The 25,632-nt window shown below is 39.6% G+C and overlaps 1 protein-coding gene across 32 annotated transcripts in view; it reads left to right on the top strand.

Moving 5' to 3' along the window:
• The window catches only part of MBNL3 (muscleblind like splicing regulator 3), a 169,307-nt gene that overhangs the window by 16,613 nt on the left and 127,062 nt on the right, over positions 1 to 25,632 (top strand). For 8 of the 32 annotated variants that reach the window (XM_070257924.1, XM_070257931.1, XM_070257941.1 and 5 more), the window contains exon 1: positions 7,458 to 7,752. The exons of 5 other annotated variants lie outside the window; for them this stretch is intronic. The gene's annotated coding sequence lies outside the window, so the exon portion shown is untranslated. Of the gene's footprint in view, positions 1 to 6,445; positions 6,796 to 7,450; positions 7,753 to 25,632 lie in introns of those variants that run through there. 19 more of the 32 variants (XM_070257926.1, XM_070257943.1, XM_070257937.1 and 16 more) reach the window with 9 other exon arrangements.

Genomic DNA, 25,632 nt, shown 5'->3' with positions numbered 1-25,632 from the left:
AGGTGCTGTTTTAGAAAGAATTCAGAAATAATGAATTCAGCTCATTTGCTTTTAAAACGGACAAAAGCAGTGTTTTCTTCTTCAGATGAAAAAAATAAAGCACATTTCTGTCCCATATTTTAACTATTTCAAAAACGGAAGCACAAAAGGAGCTAAGAAGCATTTAAAAAGGTGGGGTAAGGAGTATTATAAAAGGGAAAAAGGGAGATAACTGGAATAGAGAGAAATGAAGAAAGAGACAAAGGGCCAGAGAAATATTTGTAGAAGATAAAATAATAGATGTTGAGAAATACAAGGGAAGGTAGCAAGAAATGGCAGAAAGTGAGAGAAATAGAAGTAGTTTATTAGAAATAGAGGTCTAATTCTCACATTGAAATATTTATTTCTCGAATTTAATAGATTGCCAAAATAATAAAATTTTAAAAAATTCCCCCAGTATTAGCTTTCTGAAAAACCTAGATATAAACCTTTGGACCCTTTTTGACCATTATCCTTATGACTACTCACAGATGCAATCAAAGTGAAAATATAATTTTGCATCGTAACCTTTTATTAATGGTATTTCCTGTACAATTTTCTGCTTTTCTACAGTGTTCAAATCATCTCATTGCATTAATATATAATAAACAGCTCAATCGTTCCCCTATTGTTGAATAGTTAGGTTGTTTTAAGGCTTTTGACATTCAAACTAAGGCTGCTCTTTTTCTTCTTTTGCATTATTATCTCAGGATAATTTCCCAGGTTTGGGATCCCTGGTTCGTGGGCTATAAACACTTTTATGATTCTTGACCCAGTTTGCAACGCCATCAGCAAGTTGAATGAGCCCATTCTTCCAGAGCCTGTATAGTACTGGGTTTTGTAAATTGCTATTTGGGGCAATTAAATTAAGTATCAAATAGTGCCTTCCAGTTGAAGCTACATATATTTCTTCTAGCATGATGATACTCTTTGATCATTTGTCCCTTGGGGATCTGGTGATGGTCTTATAAATCTGTAACACTTCTGTATACAGTTTCGATACTGTTCATTTATCTATGATCTTCCATGATTTCCACCATTCAATCTTAGTTTTGATAACGGTTTTACATTTTTGTATTATGTTGTGCTCTAACCAGTCTTTCCTTTGCAATGTTTTTTATTACTTCAAACCTTAAAAAATGCCTATAGTTGAGTTAAATATTCTAGTCTATTTCTAATATATTTAAAAAATTTTTTCTAAAAACTTATGCTTTTAGTTCACGTAGAAAGAAGTTATATATGGTAAGTGATAAAGGTTTACGTTAATTACTCTCCAAATTCATGATCAGTTACCCCAGGTGAGTTTTCTAAACAATGAGTACTTGCCCCATTGTTTTGTCATGCTTTGTTCATCAAACATTCAATTCTTAGATTTATTAGAGCCTTTTCTTGGTCTCACTATCCCATTTACTGATTGATATTTCTGATTTGCATCTGAATTCTGCCATTTCAACTAATGTTAATTTATAATTACATTCTAATTTTTGATAATTCTTTTAGACTTTGTTTCCCTAGGATAGTCAGATACAATTGTTGCTACAAATTAATATGGTATCACTTTTGAAATGAGAGATATCTTCATTTGAATTGTCTACATCTATAAATCAACCTGTGAAGAAGCCCAGCTTCACACTATTGGTTTTCCTATTCAGAAATGTAGTATGACTTTACACTTATTCAGACTTTTCTTTATTTCTGCCATTAAGGTTTTATATTATTTCTTTTTCTCACACTCTTGTATATATTGACTTATTTCCGAATACTTTAACATTTTTGCTTTATTATAAACGTGTTACTTTTTCTCCCTTTTGTTGGCTTACTGATAGATATTTTATTGGCTTTCAAAGACTACTTATCTGGTATTTTGTGACTGCACTGAACTCTGTAGTTTTGTCTAATCCCTTGAAGTTAATTCAGTGGCTTTTCTAGGTATATACTAATGTGGTCTAAAAATTCTTTGTCTTTAATTTCTTCCTTTCCAATATTTACTTCTAATTTATTTTCATACCTTATTACCAAAACAAAAGCTTCTCAGAAATACTACGGTTATAAATGAGTGAAATCTCCCTTGTTTTGGTCCAGTTTTTATGGAAAATGACTTTATTCTTCCAATAGCTCTGTTCCCTTTTTTTTGAATATACACTCTTTATCATGTTAAATAGGTAGTTCACTGGGGCTGGCCCTATGGCCCAGTGCTTAAGTTCCCACACTGTGCTTCTGCGGCCCGGGGTTTCGCTGGTTCAGATCCAGGGCATGGACCTGGCACCGCTCATCAGGCCATGCTGAGGCGGCGTCCCACATGCCTCAACTAGAAGAACCCACAACTAAAAAAATACACAACTGTGTACCAGTGGGTTTTGGGGAGAAGAGGGAAAAATGAAATCTTAGAAAAAAACCCTGGTAGTTCACTATTCCTATATTTAAAAGATGTTAATCATTAAATGGAGTTGGATTTTATCTAATGCCTTTTTGGCATTTACTGAGCTGGACATATGTTGATATTTTTGGCTGAAATCATCTTTACATTTCTGGGATAAACAATATTTGATCAAGGCTTAAAATCATTTTAATAAGCTTCTGTATTTTACTGATAGCATTTTGGTTAAAATGCCCACATCAATGAGAGGCAGTATGGCATACTAGAAGCAGCAATGTCTGAGTTCAAATCCAATTGGACTCCATAATAGCTTGATTCAGTACTGGGTAGAGTTAAAAGCATGAATCCCGTCATCAGAGACAACCAACTTTGAATCCTGGTTCTGTTACTTCATAGTTTTGTTAGGTTTTATTTTTTTTTTGGAAGATTAGTCCTGAGCTAACGACTGCCAGTCCTCCTCTTTTTGCTGAGGAAGCGAAGCCCGGCCCTGAGCTAACATCCCTGCCCATCTTCCTCTACTTTTTTATATGTGGGACGCCTACCACAGTATGGTGTGCCGAGCAGTGCCATGTCCGCACCTGGGATCTGAACTGGTGAACCCCGGGCCGCTGAGAAGCAGAACGTGTGGACTTAACCGCTGCGCCACTGGGCCAGCCTCGTTTGTTAGCTTTTTACTTTGGATGAGCCTTGCTTTCCTATTCTTAACATGGGGACATCATAATATTTACCGTATAGAGCTTGTTATGAGGATTAAACGACTAACTTGTGAAAAATTCTTAGTACAGTGCCTGGCATGGAGTATTTCCACATTAAATAGTTGCTATTATAATTATCATGTTCCTAGGTGATAATAGGCCATGTTTTTCTTTTTTATAGCATTCTTACCTCTTGTATTCTTCTTACATTTTTGTATCATTTTTATCTCTATCATTCTTACTACATTTCCCTCTGAGGATAATTTTAAGAAATATACCATACTTTTCAATACTCAAGGATAATTTGTATAATATATTCTTCAAACACTTAGGGAAAAAAAATCACCTTATAAATCCATCAGGCCTAAGTATGTTAAGAAATACAGTCTACATCATTTTCCGAAGGGGTTACCTTAGAAGCCAATATTTATTTGATTGTCTAAACCTTTTTAACAACCAGATTCTGCCTTTTTTTCCTGTTTATTTATCAGAACCTTTGTGTGAACCCCAAACCCCCAATTCCCAACTCTGAATGAAAAAAGACTTTTCAGAAATGGATGAATAATCAGTGTCTGCACCTCTGCAACCGCACTTAAATGGCCAGAGGCTTCTGTATGAAATGATCACAAATGTTGTGGGGCTGCAGCCTGTGGAGCCATCGCTAGAACAAAATAGCAGCAAATGGTACTATTTGCTAAGAGTACCAGGCTGGTGGGAAGAAAGTCCACAGGTTCAAAGAGAAGGGAGATCCTTTACCTTTTGTGCATAGCACGACCCTGTCTGTATGTCCAATAGTATCTGTTGACTATCTTTTAAAAAGAATAATAAATGAGTTATGTGCCTTAGCAGAGGAGTAAAAGGATAATTCTGATAGAATATATTGAGAGCTCAAAAACTGCTCAAAACCGTGGTGCACTGATGGACGAAAGAGTATAACTTTTCACCCATCCAGCATCTTTAAAAACACAGCAACATTTGTTAGGTTGTAGATTACAATAATCCTTTTGTTACTAAACCATTACGTAACTTTTAGAATTCTTTCCTGCATCAGTCAAAGTTAATTATATTTTTTGGAAGAACATGCCACTTGAGAGGCTGCTATATCCTTACCTGTAATCTTAGCCTTACATTTCTATGTGTTTAAGTCTCCATTGTAAGCATTAAGACAGAGTGAGAGCATGGAGAGCATGTTCTCTGAGTGTGTTTAAATGTTTGCTTACACGCCTCTATTTGACCAGCTGGGAGAGAGGATCAGGACGGAAAATTTAAATCCAAGCATTGTGAGGCACTGACCTTTGAAGATCCACAGGGAATAGTGGTTCTGAGACTAGCCCGAAATGCAATGGGAGAACAAGTTTCAGTATTCAGAGACTATAGTGTACATACATTATTTTTAAGAACTCATCTAGTGGATCAGTCAGTACACAACTCAATTTTTCCTGGGTCATGCCCCCAATCATGCCTAAGGAGAAGAAAAGAAAAGAAAATGTTGGCTAGTTCTAACCACTCTGCTAACAATTCCGAGGTGAGTCCACCCCAGAGAGCAAATGGGCCCTTTAAAAGTGCTGAGGGGAGGGGACAGCAATTTCCTACCGCCTTTGAAAACACTCCCTAGAGACCTGGTAGCATGGAAATTTGCCTGGCTTCATTTGTGGAGGTCACCCTGGATAAAAGGAGGACCGTTTACCAGGCAAAAATTTGTTTATAAGGTTGCTCTCAACCTCCAGTGTAGAAAAGAATAATAAAGACTCATTTGCAACTTTCACTGGTCAGAAATATCAAACAAGAGACGATGTTGGAGCTATGCTATCCCAAGAACTAGCAAATTGACCTATTTATGACCTCATATTTATGATAAAACAATTATTTCAGCAATGTAATAATAATAAAATTGAGCCAGGTCGTGCGGGATTAAGGAAACCCAGCGTGTCCCACAGGAGATGTGGTTTACAATGGTGGACAGAGGTAAGAGAATTGGTGTTGACTGAAGTTATGTTTAGTATAAAGACTCCTTTGTTGACTCACTGTGATAACAGTTCCTCATTTGTTAGATCATTGGGCATAAAGTTATATAATTCAGCCTTGCCCTTCTCTCCAGCCTACCGTGGTAGCCAACACCTCCTACTTTTAGCTGTGTTTGTTCCTGGACTGCCAAAGCCACTTCCTACATGTCAGCCAATTTGACTTGTAGATTAGTGCAGGTAATTTGGCAAGTTTGAAGGGAGGTGGGGAGAGGTGGTTAGGAATTAGAGTCTTTCTTTTCTCCCTTTTTTTGAATAACTAGAAACTCCTGCCTTCCGTTTGATTTATGCTAGGACTCTACCCATTATTACAAAAGTATCAGACACCATCCCTGCACATTGTCCTCATAATTTTCACAATGCTTACCAAACGCCATGGTGAGGGGAGTCTCAATTATTTAAAGGGCAGTTTGTGCCAATGTTCTCCTTCTAACCATTATGATCCTGCTCCTATTATCTCACATTTAACAAACAGCGATTGATTTCTTGCCTAAAATTAGCTGGAGAATCTATTTGGATCAGTCTCGCAGAATTAAAACATATAATTAACCTGAGAATTCACTCCACTCCTCAACCAACTGCTGCTTAAATATCTCCTGTGATGTTTTTGCACTTTCTGAAGAGCATGTGGAACTCTGTGCTGGGGTGCAGTCGTTCATTGCAGGAAAGCAGCCCATGAATTGCTATGAGCTTGTCACTGACGATCCTGCATATGTGTATGTTATCAACTACAATTGTCCTGGTAAAATTAAATAAAGCATGCGTTTATTATTGTGGCGCTCCAATTAAGGGACAGCTGGTGTTCCTATTACACTTGCATTAAATCGAAACTTGTAATTTAGCTGTCCAGATGCACATTTTCTTAATCAAAATATAAAATTGCATTTGTTCTGTCCATTTCTCATTCAAAGTATCTGGAACTCTACCTTAGGACTCCTCCTACCCTTCAAACTCTGTTGAAGAAGGGGAACTATTCGCACAAATCAACATTTCCTTCTCTGAAGTTCTTAAAGGGAAATAAAGGATTAGGGCATTTATGGAAGGGGGAGGACTCAGGAAGGCAGCTGGTAAGTATTTTTTTTTTCTTTTTGCCTTAGTGAGCTGATACACTTATTGACTAAGGTCATTTTTGGAATAACGTATTTCACCTTACCTGTATCTGAAGTGACTATGAAGGTACAGTTTTGAACCACATTGCATTTCTCGTTGGCACTTCAGTTCCTAAAGCTCTAGAAACTTTGCTGCCCACCCCCCCACCCCAGGAGGTCTGCGAGTTCTGTTTTCGCTTTTGTAAAACCTGAGCGTTATGATTTGTCCCCCCTTCCCTTAATAATGAGATGACAAAGAGCATTTGCGCGGGGGCTGGGCCGCCGGCTCTGGGGGGAGAGGCGCCCCACCTCCGGAGAATAAAGCCCGCGCTACGCTCTCTGAGAACTGTGCACGAATGAACGAACCACACAAAGAATCTATTTGGCGACGGAACAGCGCCCTACAGGAAGAAAGTGCCCGCACTCGGAGCGTGATCAGGAGCGCGACTTTTTGGCGCTCTTTGGGAGCAGCGAGAAGGAGGCAGAGGACAGAGAGTCACAGGGGGGCGCGGGGGCAGGGGCAGCACGCGGCGAACTCCCGCCGGTTCCGCAGCGGCCGGCCGGGCTGGGAGCGGGAGCGGCGCGCGCGGAGCCAGGTGAGGTCGGCGGCGGCCGTGGCGGTGCGGGGCGCGCCGCCCTACCTGGCCGCGCGGGGCGGGGCGGGGCCAGGCCCGGCCGGGCCGGGCGGCAGTGGTCCAAGCCCGGCTTCCCGGCTGCCGGCGCGCCGCTCCACGGCCCGGCGGAGTTTCGCGGGAGTTGCCGTTTTGGCGCCCAAAGCCCCCTCCCTAGCGCCGTTTCCGCGGCGCTGCCCGGATGCCCGGCGCGGGGCACCGCGAGGGCGGGCCCGGCGCCCGAGCCCAGGCTGCCGGGGTCTGCGGGCTCTGCCAGGGGACATCTGGTGGCGGGCACGCCTTTGGCTGGGGCCGGGCGGGGTTTGGGCCGGGGTTGCCATGGCAGCCTCTAGCCAGGGCTGGAGCCCCACGCCCGCCCGCCGCGAGGGAGCTGGGGAGCTCCGAGGTGTGCTCCAAGTGGACTGAACCAAGAGCTGGGAGCAGGGGGGATGGCGGGCCCGGGTCCCTCCCTCGCCCCCCAGCCCGTCGGCCTGCCACAGCAAAGGGTCCCCGTGTAGTGGAAAACAAGAAAATATTCTTTCCTCTGGACCTGAAAGGAGGCTTGCAAGAGCACGGGGGCGCTAGGAGGGAGAGGGGAGCTGAGGGATTGTCGCCTCCGTCCGGGAGTCCTCGTGTGCGTGTTGCTCGCCTTGACATTTTATACCCCACAGCGGCCGACTTAGAGCCGGGTTGCACGTCCCAGCCATGAAGTTATGTAGGTGGGGCGGGCTTTAATTTGCTTATATCTAATGATTTCAGGAGCCTCACTTTAAAATGGCGGCATTGAGTAGACACCCCTGCTAAAGGCTCTCCCGGCACCAGGGCCACCTCGCGCAGCGCTGCTTTTGCTTCTGCCGCTAACAGATGGCATGTGCCGCTGCCCTTGCCGCTGCCCCTGAGAGCAGGACCCCTTAGCGTCTGGGTTTGCGCTAGCAGCATAAGGTAAGGCTGGAGATGAGTTGGGGTTTGTGAGAGTGACTGCCTTCCTAGGACGTCGACGATATAAAATGCCTTTTAAACTTTTTTTTTCAAAATGGCAAATAGAAGGAAAAAGTAATCCTGCAACTTTGTTGCAATTTTAGGGCTTTGAGCTTTCTCTTTCTTCCTTCCTTCTCTTTTTCTTTCTTTTTCTTCTCCTACTTCTTCTTCCTTTATATACGTATACATTTGTGATTTAAAGGAACTTCTTGCATGGCATATCATCAGCAAATGCTTTTACCAACTAATTTCCCCATGGTCATGCGATATTGTGAGCAGCGCCGCAGCTTCCTCGCAGAGCCCTGTCTCTTCCCGCTCTGGAGCAACACATTTGGGCAGCTTGCTTTTACTACCGGCCTCTGAAGGGCATGAGGGGAGGTTTTAGGAGACTATTCAAAAGGTAACTTTAGTTTTTAGCATTCACACGAGAAGCTTTTATGCTAAGAAAAGGAAATTAAATCAAGAAGAGTAGTGAAAGTTGACATTTAGTGATTCATTTGTGTAGTTTTGTCATTACTGTGGTGGACCTACTGTGTGTTTTTTTGACTAGTGTCCATTGATTGGTATAGATAGATACAACAGTAAGGGTGAATTTATCGTGTTGCTATAATTAAGGTAGTGTGTTTTAGAGGAGTTCTTTTTCTCTTAGATGTCCCTAAATTGCTAGTGTTTGTAAACTGGGCACGGATCCCCACAGCCTCTCTCTACACATGTGTTAAGTTCATAGGGAAGCATCAGTTAAAACAAAACCATTGCAAGATCTAGTTTTGAAAGGATTGCTAATTTTTTACTATGTTGACTCCCTGGTTTAATCAGTATGTCTTTGGGTGATTACTGATACAATGGTCGGAAAGTGGACTGTTGAAATAGCTGTACAAATGGCTAGACATGAATGTTTAATACAATTCATCCGAGGTTTTTTTTCCTTTGATGAAAGGCTTATTGACAATGAGGCTTACCAGAGACCTCGGATTTTTCTGATTATATTCACATTTTCTCTTTTACCTATGCAAATCTAGTCCTTAATGTTTAAATACTCTTTAAAATTGTTTTAGAAAATTTCCACGATATGCAGTACTTTTGGGAGGTGCTTTCATATTTATTGAAACTTCTCTAAACATTGCCTAAAAGGACTTTTGCCCATAGCCCAGCTGATATTATTCTACCTCTGTCCACTTTTTACTTCTCCCAAAGCAATAGAAGCTCCTTGGCTGGCAGACTCTCCTGCTGTTAAATTTAGGGAGCTTTGGAAAGGGGGCAAAGATATTGCTTTGCACCTACTAAAGGACGGTGCAGTTTTCCTGCCCAGGTGCTGGAGTATGCCTAGGAAGAAAGAACTGAACTGTTTACAATGGAATTTACTGTGTAACAAATTTTTCATCAGTTTTTCAGATTATTGTTGAGAGACACGTGTGGGGCAATTCATTACTTCACATTTGAAAGGAGAGTTCCTGCAGGCAGAGCAATAGATGCTTGCATTTTTGCAAGGCGTGTGGGGGAGGACCAAAAGCAACTTCTCCCGTTTTTTAGTGATGACATACTTAGATCCCAGTTCAGTGAGCTTTGCTTCCTGATGTACCGTCTTGATGCTCAATGACTTCGGACCAAATGCATCCTTTAAAAGAACAGTGAAAATATTAAACCTGGTGGCCAAAATAGAAAAGCCAAACTAGTGTCAGAGACATTAGGAGGAAGTTTTGCCAGTTAACGTTCTGCGGCTTCATATAGTGATGAGATTGGAGACCTTGTAAGAAAACACGAGTGAAGGAGTTTGTCAGAAAAAAAAATATTTTGAGAGAAAATTGATATAGTGCTGGGCTAGAGGTGGTGACTGCATGTTTTGCTCTACTTCTAAGAGCTACTTCATTTCTCTAATTTCCTTTGCTGCTTTAAGCACTCATAATGATTCCCAGGACTATTATAAAGTACCTTTTTTCCCTCAACTGTCCACTCCAGCCATTTCACAAGGGCTGCTTTTTTTTCTTTTTTGAGGAAGATTAGCCCTGAGCTAACATCTGTGCCCATCTTTCTCAAGGGTTGCTTTTTAAGGGGGGTAAAACCTAGGAGTATAAGCTGATATCCAAAGCGTCTTTGTTATCCCCTTGCACCCACTGCTTACCTGAGCAATGCTTTGCACATAGTAGGTGCTTTTTAACTCGTTTCTTAAAATGTTAACTTAAAAAGAAAAAATGAATAGTTTGTAAACTCAGAGGAGCAGATTTTGTGCACAATTTTTAATTTAAACAGAAGACATTTTTGTGCACTTGCAAGAACCTAAAAATTTAACGTAGATCAGAATGTTCTCCTATCTGCCTGTATTCTATTTGCCTCAAATGGGGTTCCTTGCTTCCCATTGTACTTTCAGGCACTTGCGTAATTTATCCTTTTGACCAGTAGCAGTATTATTATCTGCCCAGCTCTACAATATGAAAAAGTAATCACAGCAGCTTGGGAAAAACAGGTTTTGTCTTTTGAGGCGGTACAGTACTGCACGTGCGGGAACAGCGACAGTCTCTCGGCTGCTGTGCAGATGCTGACAATATAGTTTGAAGCACAATTTTGCTCTCCATCCAGCTGTCTTTAGATGTGAGAGGGAGGGGAAGGAAGAGAGGGAGGGGAAGGAAGAAAGGGAGTGAGAGGCCCTAAAGTGATGAAGATTTTCATTCCTAAAACTTCACACTTATCCTACTTATAGCACAATAAATTCAGGAAAGTGGCAGAAATTTTTCTGTCTTAAAATAAATAATGTTATCTGATAGGATTACGAATAGGGCTTGGGGCATAGCAGACAAGAATAAGTTACAGTACATGTTTGACAAGTAATTTGATCCTGTAATTAAAGTTCGATAATGGTCACTGCCATGTTAAAGCTATCAAATGTCTGAAACAGCACACAGGTACACTCACCTTTACTTCAAGATTCTTCCATGCTGTTGAGTTTTCTTATGACAATTCTAGTAGGTTGAGCAGATGGATTTGCCCCATTATAAATGTATGTGATAGCAAGAAAATAGAAATCAGAAGTTTTTTCCTTTGTGAGATTTTTCTGCCTCTTACTAGGTGTGATAGGGTTCTCACTTCAAAAATAGAAAGAAATTTGTGCCTCAGATAAAATGAGGTGGGCATTTTTCCTCTAAGAAACTAAACTGTGTTTGGGAGCAAGTAGTTTAATTGCCAACCCAAAGGCAACCAAACACAAATTATGACCCAAAAGAAAGCAATTAGCTCTGTATTAGTGTGGACTTTTAGATCTTAAGAGAACCAGATGGTTCCGTGGCATCCTACTCTTCCTGAATGGTTGTATATTGCCTCAAGGAAGCCAAAAGGCGACTTTGAGAATTAGGATACATAAGGTATCATTTACATTATCAGGTGTTAATGACATCCATGTGACCTAAAAGGGATCAGAGAAGATTTTTTTCCAGATCGTTCTAGTAAAGACACAATACAAATCCATCATTTAGTTCAACTTCATGTTAAATTGAGTAACTGTTATTAAAAGATTGATGGGGAAAATAATACAGTCTGGGAAGAGGGACCTTATTTTTATTTGAAAAATAAAAGTACTCCCAAGTTGTCTGGGCACATACACACAAGCACATGTATGTGCATGAGTGTGCAAATTACTCGTCATTTTAGAACATTTTATACAGCTATGCATTGACTTCTTCCTGGAAGATTATAGGAAAATACCTATTTTTTACAGCAATCCTCAAATTCTAAGAATGAAAGAAAAAAAGGCTCACAATAAACTGTAATAAATGTCTGTGTTAAGTGATGTCTCTCTCAGGCTCAGTAAAAGAGCTGGGGCTCTGAATGTTCCAGGCAGTTAACTTTTAGAAAAAGGATACATTGCTCAGACCTCAAGAGAAGCAGGAGTGAAAGGACCTTGATTTAAATAGGTGTGTGTGTGTGTGCGCGCGCACGTACGCTGTATATGTATGTGTGTGAATATGCACGATATACATCTATATACACATATATATGTTCACATAGATAGATCTCAGACAGCCACACCCACACATATTCTCCCTCTGTATGTATATGATGCTTTTCAAGAAACAAGCACAGTAATCCCAGAAGTCTTTATAACAGCCTTGAGAACAAAGTGTTAAGGAAAAAAAAGGGAATCTGATCAGAGATTTAGGAATCAATTAGGCACACTTGTTAAAATATTATGTTCACTCTCAAGTCCTTCTTCCATCAGCGTTAAGCTGGCTCACGAGTAGAAGGAGTGATTTGTTTCCGACTTTAGGCAGGAGGTTGTTTTATGCCGGCACAGTGGGTGAACCCAAAGGGCCCAGAAAGAAAGGGCCTCCAATTGAGAAAGGCAGTCTGGACAGAAACGCAGTGGTTGGCACTAGAAACTTCCAGCAGACTGTTTGATCTCCTTAGGCCATGGGAGCATCCTAGAGACCGGCAGTTTGCTGGATCTTGTGTTCCACTTTGGATCACTCAAATTTGCTTAAAATTGTCCTCATCAGATACTTTGAATCCTGAGCTCTTTGGCATTGCCTGCAAGTGGTGTGGAAATTCCAGAAAGGTTTCTTCAGGCTTATTCAAGTTTCCCTGAATGTATGAGTAACTCCTTATTGGGCAGGTCGCTGGGTCTCCTAACCTCACATCCCTAGTGCCTGGCACATAGTACTCTCTCAGTAAAAGTTTGTTAAATAAATGGAAGACTAGATTAGTCTTTCTGACTTATTCTTGTATTTTATGAGCATCCTTCCTGTGATTTCAGGTAGCATTATCTCTATTTTTATTGACCAAAAAATCAACAACAACAAACAGACTGAACGCTAGGTTAAAATGTCACATTTTATGTTAAATGAGAGGTCACAGTAGCAACTCTCTAACAAGTTCAAGGACAAACAAGCAATGGCAACTTTAGGGCTGAGACCTGGAAGAGTGGCCTGAAAGCCATCTGCTATTTTCCTGTCACCTGTGGTCGCATTTCGTATATCTCTCACACATCCAGGGGAATCAGTCTTCAACATGAAGTCATGTAGGAACAGTTCTTCAAAACATTGTACCAGATAAAAAAGGAACAAAATAAGAAATACTGTGACTCAGATGCCTTGTGTCATCTATAGTTTAGAAAGTGATGAAGTCACAGACAAAAACCAAAAGGGACATTGGGAGCTGTCTCATTTTCAGTCAAACACTGATTGCCCATTTAGAGGTTGAATTTGCATTGGTTTTCATTTACCAAGATACAGGTATGAATAGTGCCTCTTTTTCCTGTATCCAGAAAGCAAAGTCCACAAGGTAGAAGAGACAAGAGCTGCCATTTCAGGTCCTCCACAATCATCTTTTGTGTCCAGAGGACCATCAGTCTTTAGGTACAACTTGCAGTCTCCCCTTATGTGGCAGTATGAAGAAACCAAACAAGGGGGTGTTTTCTGGGGGGATGGCCTGTTAGCAAAACAAGAGAGTGAAAGAACCAGAGAGCTTGCATTTCACCTTTTGTTTGGTAGTCTTCGACCTTTACGCGGGAAAACAAAACAAAGCAAAACAAAAGTACCATGCATATTAGCTTGGGCACATATCCCATAGTATAATTCTTCAGTTTTTTGCTTTGCAAACTGGGAAAATGAGATTGTCACATAATATTAAGGTGGCAGCTTTATTATGATTGGATTCATGTGGTATATAGTGGTTTATCTGAGTTCTGTTTAAAATATATAGAGACACATTCAACAAGACTCATGGAGCAGTGGTGGAGATCGCATTTCACCTCAGTGCCCAAGCGGAGTTTGCATTTATCGAGTGAAAAGTAGGCGTTCAATAAATGGTCCAATTGTCAGTGCTATTTTGTTAAAGGACGCATTGGTGTTTCTCAAAATTCTTGCTGTCTGTGATCGATGAGGATCCAAAAGAAGGGGAGTGTACTTCTTTTCAGAAGTGATTTTGAGAAAAATTTAAAGTCGTTTATGTCAGCATTTTTCCTAAGTAATTGGATAGCATGAAGAAAAACCTTATTAGCTCACCCTGAAGTATGAAGAGAAAAATAGTACATATTATAGGGTCGCATTTTATGTCTAAGGGCTTCAAAATACAGAAAAACTTTGTGGGGGGAGGGCACAGGGGTGCCTCGTAATCTGATCTGTTTCATGAACGCCTGTAACAGTGGCCTCAGCTGCAGACCAAGGTTGTGTCAATAAGTGCTGTGCTGGCTTTCTGAAGCCAGGGTCCGGGCTGGACGGACAGCCTCCCCAGGGGAGCCCCTTTTTGGAGAAAGACCTTGGGCTTTGGCGGAACTTTCGACTGGCCAACTAGCCGCCCTCCTACTGTTTATTAATCCTCTTTCTCAGAGAGATAAACCTGGTTTTACGGGGGCACTCGTTTGGACATACTGAGAGCTTCAATGTAGCAATAACATGAGGGCACAATGCTTTTACTTTCTGACTGAAACTCCTCCTCCAAAGCTCTTTTGTGATTGTAAAGTTGACAGGTTGGACAAATGTGGCATAGGGCTTGGCATTTTGCAGTGCAGGAAAACGATGAGAATACCTCCATGTGCTGTGGAGAGTGTGATAATAATAAAAGGATCTCAAATGTGATTCCCTTAGAGAGCTCTCATACATGCACGTACTTTGAAGTTGCACGAGTCATGTTGTGGGGTGGTGAGAGAGAGAGCGGAAGGGAGAGGGAGAGAGAGAGAGAAATCAGCTCTAAGAAGCTAGTTCCTTTTCTCTGCGATATTGTAGTCTGCTCTTCTCTCTCTTACTCCTCAGGTGCATGGAAACTGGTTCTGAAAAGTGATTCAGAATTATCAGGAAGCAGCTAGGCTGTCTAATGCCTGATTCTAAACACTTTTACTAACGTGGTCTATTCTTCCTGTATTCATTAAAATGCAGAAGTTCAAGTAACTGGTTGTGTGACCTCTGCTAAGTCTTTTTTTTTGGTAGATGTTACATTTTCCTCTTTCAAGCCTGGATTATATAAGAACCCTCCTTATTGCCTTCCGTGTTTCCCTACAGAAATTTCTGTAATATTTTTAGCCATCTAAGAAAACAGTTCAAACAGAGGCACGCAGAAAAGGTGACAAGCAATGACAGGAAATGCTGGTTGCACTGGTCTCCTTCATAACTTAGTGAGGCCACAGCTGGCTGATTTGCTTTTAACTTCCTGTTTGGGGGCTATTTGGGTCAAAAGTAGCAGTGTTTTCCATATAGAGTGTTTTTTTTTTTTTTTTTGCTTTATTCTGTAAGACCACAATAAATCTGTCACTGGACTGCATGTTTTGTATATTTTATGGACTGTATCATGTGGTTTGAGTTTAATTTAGAAGGCAGTGCTTTTACAATCAAGATTCCCCCCCACACACGTGCAGCTTTAGGGTCTGGGATTGCACGGGGCCTTCGAAAGTTTATAGCTCTATTTACACAATAGTGATTGCTGGAGGAGGGTATTTCCTGCCAGTTAATGACTGGTTGGAAAGGCCAACAGTCCGAATCCAGGGAGAGAGGACCATTCATTAAATGCCATGAAGGACCAGGGTGCTTTTATCATGAAATGGTGAGGAGAAAGTGAAACCACGTTCTGCCTTTTGAAGAGCCCAAAGCAGCGTGGGCAGAGCTAGATAGGGATGTGGCGCCTAGTGGTATGGAAAATGGAGCTTCTTTTCGTGACGGGACCAACTAACTTTCCCATAGATTGCCAGAGGAGAACTTGAGTTGGGAGGGCATTTCCTTTAGGTTAATGACCCGGTGGAGAGAGGACAAATAAAGATGAGAGCCCCGAACTAGCTAAGTATTAACTGCCTGAAAATGCTCAATTTACAGGTGTTACAGCCACCTTAAAAACCTTTAAGTTCACATGATTGAATTTCCTAATTAGTTGAATAGCTGATTATTTGCTAAAGTGGACAAAAACTTAGGAATGGAAAGAATTCTCTCTTTTCAAGGTCGGTTTAGGAGGACACACATATTCCATTTTAATTGCCTAATGTCATGAAGGTAAATAATATACAAGAAGAGCGCTTTGCCTCTTATGAAAGTACCTTTGAGGGATGTAATAGTTACCATTTAACCTAAGACATTCCCAGGAAACCGTTTTGCCCCCAATATAATTCTTGCCTGCTATAAAGCCGCTGAGGTGTGAAGAGTTTGGCATTGATTTAGAGCAAAAACAGAATAAAACGGAGATTAGGTTCACATCCAGGAATTCCCGACTTCCTGGCCTGTCCTTCACTCCCTTAGATTCCCAAGCCTTCAATTAGACAAAACCTTAAGTGTTTATAAAAGATAAACATCTGTTCCAAGTCCTTTAGTAAATACCTCCACATAAGGGAGGTTGTGTGACACCCCTGCTCCAGAAGTTGGCTTGGTCTCTTACCTTGAAATGTTCATTGCTTTCATATCTTCCAAATTTGGTGGGGGATGGCAGGGTTGGGCTGGACCTCTAAAATACAGACAATCTTTATAGGCCAGACACCTGGATTTCTTCATGGGATTGAGTAATCTGTCACATGCAGAACAAGCCAAATATTAAGTTTCATTTTTGTGTCTGGAAAACGTCATTATATGCTTTTTAAATATTCAGTAATCCAAGGATTGCTGGTCATTACCGGTTCACAAAATCAGAGTTTTCTGAAGTTTGAAACACTCTACAAATAAACTGTATACCCATTACTGTTGTCATTATTAGATGATGCCTCAAGCAGATTTACAAACAAAAAAGTGACTGGATGAACTAAATATATAAACATGATTAGATTTTTTGAACATCTTTGAATTTGAATGTTAAGATATAGTAAAATTTGGGTAGCTTAAAGACAGTGTTCTGATTTACAAAATGTTTTGGACTAAAAACAAATGAGGTTTTTGTAAGCAGATGTTCTATTGGCCTGAATATTAACACTCATTTATAATTAGCAACACAGCTGCATTTAATTAACGATTCAAAACCTTAAAAGTATCTTGTTTTAAAAGGTTCGGTACCCCTTCTGTCTTCTTGACATTATTATTTTGTTTAGCAAACCCTTTCTTTATAGGTTATCCAAAAATATATTTCAAGCTGGTTCAGGGTTAGTTACCCCAGTATGTATTAGTGGAGTATGTATTAGTGGCATCAGAATTAATGAAGGTTTACCTTACCATATGTGGAGCCAACAACATTACCTTGTGGTGTGAGAAAAGTCTATTCGTTCTATTGTTGTAGTTTTCAAGTAGTGGACAACAACTCATTAGTGCATAAAAAAATCCATTTAGTACGTTGTGACTAGCATTTCCTTTATACAAAATTGAAGAAAATGTCAGGAGATATCATGTAGTAAGTTTAGGTATTTTTGATGAGACTGTTATTTCAGATCCACGCACATATATACTTAGGATGTAAATATGTTTCTTACTATTTGTTGCTGTCAAAAAGGTTTAAAAGTCAATGTTTTACTGGATGTTATCTCAAACTGGGTCAGAAACTTTTTTCCTCTGTTTTTGAGGGGAAGGTGGTCATGGGCTGCTGGGGCTTGGGTGCTGACATACTGAGTGATGTTAAGTACTTTGACAGTTAGGTGTCTGTTTTTCAAACTGAGAAGTGCGACATATTGTTAAAGGAATGCTATAAGATTTAAAGTCTAGGGTATTTTGTAGTCTCGAGGGGATACGCTTTATGTAAGTATTATGTATTTACCAAGTGGTATTACTAGAATATGAGACACAGAAAATAATGCTAGCTAGGAACAGAAGCCAAAAAAGGACGTCTTAGAATAAAAACAACTGAACACCTTGAGATGGCTGAGTATGAGGTGCTTCTAACTGCAAAAGAATTGTCAAAAAATGTAAATATAGAAAAAAGTCCACCTTATTTTAGGTTGAGTTAAATGTAAGTTAAAAGAGTTCAAAAATTTGTTTTGTTTTTTACAAATCAAAAATGGTCATATCAAGAGAGAATGCATTTTCGAGAAGAAAGTGGACTTTTAAATAAATATAAATGTACACGTTTACCGTACATTAGAAAAAAACCTGTGGGTGGCTATTTTTCCTCTGCAGTGAACAAAGGCACACATTAAAATGAATTTAAAAATTGGGGATTGGAGGCATAAGCCAAGAGTCTGTTAAATATACCTAGGATATTGATGGGAATGATTATACAGATAAAGAAGACAATGGCCACATAACCTTTTTAATTACTTTTTTGTACTGATGAGACTTAAGCCCAGTAGTAGGAAAAAAAGATTTACTCATATGAAGTACTGAGTATAATCCATTAGGAGATTGGGAACATCCTTAGAAGTCTGGACAATTTGTGCATATTCCTTTGAATTAAATAATTGTTAGAGGGGAGGAAAATACTGCCTTCTGGGGTACTGTTACATCTCCAGTAGGATCATAAGGATCTTGTCCTCACCCCCCACCCCCAGTTCCCTCTCAGTGCCGTTAAATGTCTTTTGGCGCTGGACATGTTGACTTCATTCCCAGAGGTCTCTTCCTGTGGACGTCTCTCAGAGCTTTAAAGCACTGCCGCCTTTTCAGCTCTGAGGATTTGAAATGCAATTAGGCTTTTCATCATAGACATTTAAATGTTAAACTTAAGTTACTGCTCTGAAAATAAAATGTTATCTCAGCTCTAATGAGTTGGTAACTAAACTCTGTCGTTGTAAAAGACTTCTATCTCCCGCTTCAGATAGTCCATATTTAAAACTTAAGAACAAAAAAAGACATACACATCTAATGGTTGTGTAATTAGCAATCAATTTATGAAATGAGATGTAAAACAAATTAAACACCATAATAAATTGTTGCACCATCAACCAAAAAATGTTACATACATTACTCTATTCATGATGATAAAAACTAAAATATGTTGATGAGTGAACCTGCATACATTTCCAGATCTTGGGAGTGACAGGTTTCAACTATTTTTTAATTCTGTTTGTTAAAGCTGTTTAGAAAGCACTAATACATTCTGTTTGTTAAAGCTGTTTGGAAAGCACTAATACGTATGTTTGCGGACCAGAGGATAACATTGCCTGTAGCATCCATTTCACTGTAAACAACGTTTACAGGGTAGCATAGAATAGGTAGAATAAGGTGTGGGCAGGTTAAGTGTGAGTTATTCAGGATTTGCAGCTGCCAAAAGCATGTGGTTTGTTGTGTGTTTTAGGCAAACAAAATTAGTCATTGGTTTGGAGTGTCAGCTACTTTTTCCACTTTAGCTTTCTGGTTTTTTTGTTATGGAGTACTTGGAAAATTAATAACGATAAGGGAAAGCTATGTGAGAAGGTGTGCTACAATCAACTAAACCCCAAGCTATCATTCATTTCATACAGCATTCTTGCTTTTCTCAGTCTGTTTGCGAAATAATGTGATCCCTTGCGTAACACATCTGCCAAATTACCTTTAGGCAGAACTCAAGACCTTTGACAGGTGAATTAATTTTGTTTATTGTAAATGAAAATTCCCTCAGAAAGCAATGAAACTGTGAGGGCAAACTGTCTTCAAATGAAGAAGGAAGAAGAAAAGGAAGTGAGCGATGTGAGATCTGCCAGTCTTTTGCTCGGATAGTCCCTTATACCATATTCCTCATTTTTGTGGGGCTCTATTGGACAAAAGAAAATTAAGATGTTGGTATTGCTGTTGGTAGTTTTTCCTAAGTGATAAGTGAGGAAAGTCCCCTGGTCCCAAGAATTGCCGCCATTGGCACTTTCAGGAAGCCTGCAATGAGTGGACATAAGGGAGACAAAAGCCTGATCCTCTCAGCTCCAGGATGGGAGCTCTGGCTCGTGTTGTTCCTCAGGTGGGGTAATAATTCAAACAAAACAAAACCCTCTTGAAATGAAAGGTTTGTTTGTTTGTTTGTTTTTAAGTGAAAATAAGTTTGGTTTCCTTAGATCTCTATAAAGGAAATGTTGTGAAGCACCCATTCAGACATCTGAGACTTCATCCTTTCAACTTCCTAGAGTTAGGACAGACTTAGGAAATAAGATGCCAGAAAATAGGATCAACAACCATTGCTTCTGTATCATTACGGGTCCCTTTCTGATACGATTGGTGTGAACGGTGGTCAGAACCCTGCTCCTTCCCTTGTCGCTTCTGCTGGCAGGCCCAGACAGGGCGATATTTGCTCTTGGAGTTCTTGGGTGGCAGCATTTACTGCCACCTTCACCTCCGGGAATGTATTAGAACTTTATATCAATCTTAATATCTGTAGGCAGAAGTTTATATATAGGAATAAAATTTGAACCCCCATTTTCACACCCAATAAAAACGTCCTATAATAGGTGTTTATTTAGAGTCAACTGAGGTTTATCGAACAATTACTGTATGCCAGATGCTTTGCTAGGTGCTTTTGTTTTGTTATGACAAAATTTCTTTTAGCTGTGAAATACAATTGGTTCTAGCCAGGCAAGTATTCTCTTTGGCATTTAATAGCTATCAGGCGAAAAACTGCACCTTCGGTTCTTTGCTCACTTTTTAATCGAACCCAATCCCCCTCAAACACAGTAATTTCTTCTTTGTCTAATCGCATTCTCTTAATCATTTGGGGACCATCTCATGACCCATGGTCTGCTTCTTCCATCAGCAAGAATGATTATTTCTTTATAAGTCAAGCCAACATCAATCTCTTACTCATCTTGATAGACCAAAGGACTAGTTTAGCCATCTGGTGGATGGTACTGCAAGTAGTATAGAAATACCACAGGATGAAGAGTGAGGAGTCAGGAGCGTGAAATAATGTTGAGTGAAAGTGCTGCTGACACAGCCATGTAGAAAAACCTAGACCAAAGTTGGATTAAACTTGTGCAAAATGCAGAGAAGATAACAGAGCAAGACCTTGGGAGTCAGTCTCTGACCCCTAGCAGTGGCCGAGGCAGCCAAAGGAAAGCACCAGAGGAGGAATCTTTTTGTGTCACAGAAGCAAAGGAGAAAGAAAGTTTCTAGAAGAGGAGGGGGGGCAGTCAACAAATACCCCAGGAATTGTATAAGTTGAGCCCACTGGTTTTGGTATTTAAGAGGTCACTGGTGACTTTTTAGAAACCAGAAGCCAGTTTACAGAGGGTTGAGAAGTAAATGAAAAGTTGGGAAATGAAAGTGTTAATGATTACTTTTTTGAGATATTTGATGATTAAAGATGAGAAATGTTGGAAGTTCACAAGGATGTAGGATCAAGGGGAGGAGGAGTTTTATTGTTTTTAAGGTAGGAGTGACTTAGATGTGCCTCCTGGCTGACAAGGAGGTCGAGGTGAAGCAGAATTTGATCTTTGATCCTACTTTTACTCATCAAATGTAGGATATAAGAAGTGTCTGTAAATCACCAAATATGTACTGAGTGCCGACCCTACTTGACCAGCATCTCTAAATATGCACAGTATTATTCGGGCAGTCTGATTAAGTAATCCATGAAGAACTCTGGTGTTTATTCTTTTTGCCCTTAAGGCATAGGATTAAGCTTGTCATAAAAAACCTGGGATAGGTTTGGACCAAAAAAAAAAATCAGACAGTGCAATTCAGCCAAAATAATAGATATAATTGTTTTTAAATGACTTTAGGGACAAGTCAGTGCTGCTGAATTAGTGAAAATGTGACTGACATCTTTCTATAGGTCAGGTTCAATGAAAATGAAAGAGAAGGTGGGGGAAAGCTATAAAAAATAACGAGAATTCACATATAACTACCAAAGATGTACTTTCACTCTATGATTTCCCTTTAGGCTGGGATTCAGCGTCAGTCCTAAATGAAGTTAGAAATTTTAACGTGGGCAGCACCTTCTCTGTGTTGTGTCTGGCAACTTCAGTTTTTCATTGATTTTATATTTTAACGTGTAATTAAAAAAATAAACCTTAGGTCCAGATTCAGTTCGCCTCATTTTAATCATCCTCCCCATTCACTCTTCTTGAACATATTTTGTTCTTCCTTTCTCAGAAGCTGGTGATTATTGGTACAAAATATCTCTAACGTAAGCCTTATATTTAATGTCTAGGTTGACGTCAATTCTAGTCAAAGAGAAAGGGTTACTGCCTTGAGGTTCTGAAAATCCTTTTTACTCTAACGACAAAAATGATGCAAATTTTGTGACATATTGAAAAACTTAAATCTTTGAAGTTATTGTAAAAGTACTAATTATCTAAACCAGCATTTCCCAAACTCTGTTTATTTTGCCACATGTTCCAGGGGAAAAAAGATTTCTTAGGTGGAGTGCCTGGGAATTGATGGTTAAAACAAATACCACATTCTGAGGATTAAATTGCATCAAAGCTACATTCCTCCCTCCCCCCATAAAAATATATAGATAGATATATATGTATGTGAATGTGTGTATATATGTATATATAGTGTTTTAATTTCAGCTTTTGGTTTTTTATGCTTCATTTCAAGTTACTGTACACACATTACTTGTTGATAAGAATTTCAGAATACTCCATCAAGAGGGATCACAATAGTTTAATAACATCTTCCTGCCAAGAGAATACACTGCACAAAATCAGGAATAAGTTAGATTAAAAGATTTCCCCCACTCCAGGGAAAAGGTTTGTTGAATGTATTTCTTAAATGACTATGAAATTTTTGCTTTTAATTTCCTGTTTATTATTTCTAGTTTAAACTTCTTCCTTACCTTTTTATATTGGAGAAAATAGATTACTGTAGTATCCTAAAGAGAGAAGCAAACCAAATTGTTTCACATTTAAGTTATTGAAGACATCTTTTTACTTTGTTCAAGTAAAAATATTCCGCAGATCCAAACTTGAAATAATAACATGAATGGGCTTATTAAATCTGTGATCAACATTTTCAACTCTTTGCCTGATAATTGGAAGGATTGCAAAGGAACGCAAGTTTGTATGGTTGGTTTCAATTAAGGCTATTGTTTTGAGGGAATCAAAGAGCTTGGTAATCAAGTTGTGAACTCTGTGCGTCTCTTAACTAATTAATTTACTCTGATATCTCTTCAAAAGCTTTGTTCCATGTTACCAATTAACTACACCTCATAAGCATCTCAGCTCCTCTCCCAGGGTCTGCTCTCTGGTTTATTATTATTACACTTATTGGGTTCAGTAAAGAAATTGAATTTGCAAATGAATCCTTTCTGGGTTTAATTAGTATCAATAATAACACATGCTTAGAGTCCTTTTGCTCAGTGAAATTATATTTTTTAACAGCAAGGTTTACACATTGAAATTAACATAATTAAAATTAATAATTACTAAAATTGATGATTAAAATTATCAAAATTAAAATACATACAGGAAAATTTATTTTTTCAAAATCTTTACTGCATTATCTTTGTGTATGTGTATGATTAATATTGTGATAAATCCTGAAGAAATGACAACTTTTGAGCTTAAAGGGGAAAGATTCCAGCGAGGAAGACAAAAATGATTGATGAGAGAGGATTTCCATACAAGCCCTCCTTAAAGTGGCTTTGCAGGGCCCGGCCCCATGGCCGAGTGGTTAAAGTTCTGTACGCTCCACTTGGGCAGCCTGGGTTTGTGGGTTCAGATCCCAGGTGCAGACCTACTCCATTCACAAAGCATGCTGTGGAGGTGTCCCACATACAAAAAAAATAGAGGAAGATTGGCACAGATGTTAGCTCAGGGCAAATCTTCCTCAGCCAAAAAAAAAAAAAAAAAAAAAGCTTTTCAGTAAAAGCCTTTTCCTCCACCTCTACCCAGCTGCATTAAGTTGGGAGGAACATTTACTTTAGGATGTCAGATACCTTGTTTTTTCCCAAACTAGGAAAGTCTGCCATCTTTGAGAGGTATTCACTTCTTCAGATTCAAATTCTATTTGATTTCTCTTGTGAATGTTCATTGGGGCTCCCTCCTGTCTCAAAATGTAAGCTTACAACATTAATGTTCCTAAATATCCACGGTGACAGGAATTTGATTCTTCCAATATTCAGATTGAAAATTATAGCCTTATATGTGTAGAGCAGTTGGCAAAAAAAGGAAGGGGGCCAATTCATCTGACTCCAGTCAACAAGCTACACAAATTAAAATAAGAAAAAGCAAATCTGCAAAAATACATGGAGAAAAGTCAGGTATACTGGTTGTATGTGAGTTTTACAGTTGACTTTCTATAACATATCAACCCTGACATCCTTCCAAAGCAGTCTTTGACCAGGAGATCACTATATGTATAACCTTGGAAAATTGCTTCAGCAATAAAATATATTAGACATTCAGTCTTCTTTTTGTTTGAAAGGCATATTTACAGATTACGTATTTATTAGGAATTTATAATGCAGTATCCTAAGTGCTCAGTGCCTCCCCCCTAACACATATGCACACAAACACACACAGAAACGATTTTAACTTATATTTAAACCTGAGTTCTGTAGTAGGTTGCAGATGTATTATAAATATGTCGTAGCTGTGGATCTTTTTCAATATATCTTCTCATGTAATATCTTATCTAAAATACATCCATCATACCTTTTGATTTAAACATAATATTAATTGATAACCAGTTTTTAGTGTCAGAGCAGGCCTAACTCTAGAACAATCTACTAGGGAGAAAAAAGGAAAATAAAAGGAATAATAAGATCATATTAAGAAATGATAGGAAGAGGTGATGTAATTTTGTACTCTTTTTAAAAAGAAACAGCTACTTACTCTGTCAGCCACCGTGGTAAGCACTTTACACATATTATCACATCTAATCCCCACCACAGCCCTGTGAGGTTGGTGTTATTGTTTATCTCTTTTTTACAGATGGAGAACCTGAGGCTCAGAGAGATTAAGTAGCAGACCCAAAGATATTCTGCTAGTGTTGACCTTAAACAAATAAACAGCCAGTGACTTCTCCAGCAAAAATGGGTTTATGTGACATCAGCAAAGAATTGCAATTCGGGGTCTGCAATCACAGTGAGCAAGCCACGTGCAAGTCCTGAGCAACAAAGGGAGAAGAAAGTCTTTTATAGAGAGGAGGAGAAAGTTGGGAGGGCTGCTGTAAACAAAGAGTCCATTGGAGGGATTAAGAGTTGGAAGTGGAGGGGCTTTTCATTGGCTGAGTTGTGACAGCCTCTCATTGGCTGAGCTCTTGTCCGGCAAGAAGAGGAAGTCCATCTTCTTCCTGGTCTCTGCCATCATTGCAGGGCATGAGAGCTCCCTTTTTTGGCCTCCTGACTCTATTTTAAATGAGGTTTCTGTTTATCAATTTGACATTTCTCCCTTTTGATCGAGATCTTTCTCTGAAAGCATCGTTGATGAAGAGTCAGGTTTTTCCGGTTTCATTGGCCTTTTGTCCCTCAGTGCCAGGAAGGACCTTTTCTGGGTGTCATGTCCCACGTTGGAGAGAAAGTGCACAAATTGAAAATCTGTTGAGGTTACACGCCAGTAACAAGGAAGGATAGGAGGGAGAAGTCTCAGGCATTCTTTTTTTAAAGTCCATATGTTATGGAGATCGTAGGCATTGGAGATCATCTGAAGCATTATGTCATCATCAAAGGTTTGACAGACAAACTTCCAACAGGCCTGGTCTGGACATTTTGGGAAAGCTGTCTCATCGGCTATCGTCTGCTTCAATTCTAAGAAATCTTTACTTTTAGGTCACCAGATGATGTGTGCAGTTCCAGTCAGGGTTTGGTGCTTTCTTTAGGTGTCTCATGAATCCAAGAGTCTATTCCCTGGAGTTTTGCAGCATAGGCGTTAGTTAACAGTACCTGATAGTGGCCTTTCCAGTGAGGTTGAAGACAGTCCTTCTGGAGATATCTTTTCCAATAGACGAAATCTCCAGGTTACAATCTTAAGATTTTCATCTGCTTCGAGTGCACCATGAAAAGATTGCTCTACCAAAGCATGGTTATTTTAATAGAATCAATTAGGTCTTTGCAATATTGGAGTATATCTGCCTTTATCAGCTGTGAGTCAAAAGAAGCAGGAGCCAAGTGCACTGGGCG

The sequence above is a fragment of the Equus caballus genome, chromosome X, assembly GCF_041296265.1.
Source record: "Equus caballus isolate H_3958 breed thoroughbred chromosome X, TB-T2T, whole genome shotgun sequence".
NCBI lineage: Eukaryota > Metazoa > Chordata > Mammalia > Perissodactyla > Equidae > Equus > Equus caballus.
The sequence above is the reverse complement of the archived record's forward strand: the minus strand, read 5'-3'. Positions and strand labels throughout refer to the sequence as shown.